Here is a 5,000-nt window from a genome sequence, read left to right on the forward strand (position 1 = left end):
TAGTTAGAAAAGCACAATGCTATAAGGCCAGGGGCTCCACCAGGGAAAATAGCCCAGTGAGGAAAGGAAATAAGGAAAAATAAGATAGTCTAAGAACAGTAACATTAAAATAAACATCTCCTATATAAACTATAAAAACTTTAACAAAACGAGCGGGAGAGAAATAAGATAGAACAGTGTGCCCGAGTGTACACTCAAGCAAGAGTACTCTAACCCAAAACAGTGGAAGACCAAGGTACAGAGGCTATGGCACTACCCAAGACTAGAGAACAATGGTTTGATTTTGGAGTGTCCTTCTCCTAGAGGAGCTGCTTACCATAGCTAAAGAGTCTCTTCTACCCTTACCAAGAGGAAAGTAGCCACTGAACAATTACAGTGCAGTAACCTCTTGGGTGAAAAAGAATTGTTTGGTAATCTTATTGTTGGCAGGTGATGAGGACAGAGGAGAATATGTAAAGAATATGCCAGACTATTCGATGTATGTGTAGGCAAAGGGAAAAAGAACCGTAACCAGAGAGACGGATCCAATGTAGTACTGTCTGGCCAGTCAAAGGACCACAAATCTCTAGCGGTAGTATCTCAACGGGTGGCTGGGGCACTGACCAACCTTTTACCTGTTCGGTAAGAAAAGGAAAATTTGGGAAAATAAAGATAGAAATGTATTGGAATAATATTTTGCTAAAAGGTCTGATATACACTTTTGTGTTTATGTATAGAAAACTTGCAAAAAATATAAGCAACGTTATGTAAATACAAGAAGAGATTAAAATAGTACATTGTAAATATTCGCATTATCCTATTTTCATTCACACGTAAATAAAGTATTTCATAATTGGCAATAAATTCACTGTCCATCACTACATTTTGGTTTTTCAATTTTAGAAAATAAAATACATATATATTTTTCACTTGAAAAACAATCAGTATAAAGTTTTTCTGAAATACAAAGGAATATATGTTTTTCACTTAAAAAACAACCAGTATCAAACCAAGTTTTTCTGAAATACAAAGGAATATATATTTTTCACTTGAAAAACAATCAGTATTAAACCAAGTCTTTCTATCTGTCTTAACCTTCACTGCTCCTATGAAACCAAAAACCGAAATGCTTTTTCGCTAGTTTCGTTTTTGGCTATTTATATAAATTTCGAAGACACTTTCTTCTACTATTACTGATTTTTCTCCGATTTCCCATAATGCACGAGACTTTCAGATTAATTAATATATGATAATTTGATATGATTAGTCAAGCAGCTGTCCGGAAAAAATCGCAATAAAAGAGAATAACATCATAATGTTTTCGAGATGATTTTCGTTTTCCAGTTCATTGGGATTAAAAACTCAATTTGATAATAAAAGAAAGGTAATCAGTCCACTTCATAATACAGAGATCTGCCTGAGGAGATTCAGGGCGTGTTCAACTAGAAAAACTTAGCAAGAAAACGCCCCTTTCCTTAAAGTTAGTAAACCTTCTGTAATACAAATTCATAACGCAGAGAATTGTCTAAGGAGATTCAGGTCATGTTAAACTAGAAAAACTTATCAAGAAAACGCCCCTTTTCTTAAAGTTAGTAAACCTTCTGTGATACAATTTCTCATCAAAAAGTTTTCTGAGGAGATTCAGGTCATGTTAAACTAGAAAAACTTATCAAGAAAACGCCCCTTTTCTTAAAGTTAGTAAACCTTCTGTGATACAATTTCTCATCAAAAAGTTTTCTGAGGAGATTCAGGTTGCGTTCGATTAGGTGCAAACGCAGCAGGAAAACTCCATCGTTCTTTAAAGTTCTTAGTCCTTGTTGCGTGTAAAATGTTAATTGGAATCATCATACCAGTTTTGAACGAGACTGCTGCTTATCGGTATCTGATTTACCACCAATATCAACATAAGAAAAAAAAAATAAAGAAAAGACTACTAATACATACACATACATATACCAAGGCACTTCGCCCAATTTTGGGGGGTAGCCGACATCAACAAATGAAACAAAACAAAAAAGGGGACCTTTACTCTCTACGTTCCTCCCAGCCTAACAAGGGACTCAACCGAGTTCAGCTGGTACTGCTAGGGTGCCACAGCCCACCCTCCCACATTATCCACCACAGATGAAGCTTCATAATGCTGAATCCTCTACTGCTGCTACCTCTGCGGCCATCTAAGGCATCGGAGGAAGCAGAAGGAATATTAGACTACTAATACTATGTAAAAATTGCTTCAGTACTGAACGTAGACGGTTCTAATTTATGGGACCACGATCAATCCCAGGTTATCCCCCACTGTAAAGGGGAACAGAATTAGCTAAGAACAAGAAAAAATTATCTAGCAACCTGACCACCAAAATGAAGGCTGAAATCTTTTGGAAAAAATATTGTAAGATGATTAGAATATTTTAAGCCATAAATAGAATTTACAGTAGATATGGAACTCATTTTATCTTTATAATAACCTTACGTGATGGGAATTAAATGTGTTTATATCTTGACCAGGAGTTGAACCTATATGAGTAAGGGACTTAAATCATAAGTATAAAAATGTCACTGGAAATTGATAACAAATTTGTCATATGTATGCACACAAACACACACATATATGTGTATTCACACACACACACACACACACACACACACATATATATATATATATATATATATATATATATATATATATATATATATATATATATATATATATATATATTATATATATATGATATATATACATATATATATACATATATATATATATATATATATATATATATATACACATATATGTGTGTGTATACATATATATATATATATATGTATATATACATATTTATATATATTTGCGTGTTTATATATACATTAGCATATATATATATATATATATATATATATATATATATATATATATATATATATATATACAAATATATATATATGAATATATGTGCATGCATACATTACCATACACCTCTATTTCCTTTCTAGGGGATGGCCCCACAAAATTGAACTTGACCACAGTAGACACTGGCACCTAATCACACCAGAGAAGACTGGTTGAATGCAGGAGGGAACGACCAACGGTCCTACCAAACGCCGATCCCTCAATTCTGCTATCCCAAGGCCACGCCAACACAGTCACCAAACGAATTATTAATGAACTTTCTACTGAGTCATAATGAATTGAAAGGGAAGATGCAGAATTGAAATGAGGAGCCACTACGATCAACATTTAAGTATAAATAGTCGGTTGCGCAAGTCGATGTTCCTTAGTTCTGTTTCGTCTTTTGTGGTCTTCGCACCTGAAAGAGAAAGGCAAGGAAACTTGAGAGTTCATTTGAAAGTTTATTGCGTATTAGACTCAAAACTTTCTTAAAACAAATTCAGAGAAATTTCCAATTTAAGCTAATTAAAGTAGCGATTGAAAATGGCAATTATTTTTATTGTAATTAACTTATTTAGAGTTTTTTTTTTTTAATTAGTTACGTGGATATAGACAAGCTTGTAGAGATGAAAGTTGAAGAGAGTATTAGTTTAAAATCAACTGAGTTTATATTTGATATCTATGAAAGCTATATAATGCTAAAATTTTAATTCACGCTACGTCCAAGATTGTACTTGGCTGTCTAGATACGTGCACACACACACACACACACATATATATATATATATATATACTATATATATATATATATATATATATATATATATATATATATATGTGTGTGTGTGTGTGTGTGTGTGTGTGTGTGTGTGTAAATATTACTTCTCAAATTTTGGCATAAAATACTAGATCTTCCTTTTTCTCGTGGTTAATTTTTATTGTATTATATAGAGGCCCATATATCATATATTCAAGATAATAACTGTATAAAGATAAATACTGTATTTCCCTACAGGTGACCGTATGTCGATTCTTTCATCACTATACAAAAGACTCTATGGAGGTTGGTTTTACCCATGTACACAATACACACGATTACACACGCCCGTATTTCCATGATACTCACTGTATACAGATGACTGTATTGATTATACCCATAAACACAATACACAGGACTATACACGGCCGTATTTTCATGACGTTAACTGTATACAGATGACTGTGTGTTGGTTATACCTATTTACATTACACACGCTTAAAGGCGTCTGTATTTCCATGATATTCACTGTATAGAGATGACTGGGTGCTGGTTATACCCATATACACAATGCATACGATTACAGACGTTTGTATTTCCATGACATTCACTGTATGGAGATGACTGGGTGCTGGTTATACCCATATACACAATGCATACGATTACAGACGTCTGTATTTCCATGACATTCACTGTATGGAGATGACTGGGTGCTGGTTATACCCATATACACAATGCATACGATTACAGACGTAAGTATTTCCATGACATTCACTGTATGGAGATGACTGGGTGCTGGTTATACCCATATACACAATGCATACGATTACAGACGTCTGTATTTCCATGACATTCACTGTATGGAGATGACTGGGTGCTGGTTATACCCATATACACAATGCATACGATTACAGACGTCTGTATTTCCATGACATTCACTGTATGGAGATGACTGGGTGCTGGTTATACCCATATACACAATGCATACGATTACAGACGTCTGTATTTCCATGACATTCACTGTATGGAGATGACTGGGTGCTGGTTATACCCATATACACAATGCATACGATTACAGACGTCTGTATTTCCATGACATTCACTGTACGGAGATGACTGGGTGCTGGTTATACCCATATACACAAAGCATACGATTACAGACGTCTGTATTTCCATGACATTCACTGTACGGAGATGACTGGGTGCTGGTTATACCCATATACACAATGCATACGATTACAGACGTCTGTATTTCCATGACATTCACTGTACGGAGATGACTGGGTGCTGGTTATACCCATATACACAATACATACGATTACAGACGTCTGTATTTCCATGACATTCACTGTACGGAGATGACTGGGTGCTGGTTAT

Source organism: Palaemon carinicauda, chromosome 19 (assembly GCF_036898095.1).
Source record: "Palaemon carinicauda isolate YSFRI2023 chromosome 19, ASM3689809v2, whole genome shotgun sequence".
In the NCBI taxonomy this organism is placed as follows: Eukaryota; Metazoa; Arthropoda; class Malacostraca; order Decapoda; family Palaemonidae; genus Palaemon; species Palaemon carinicauda.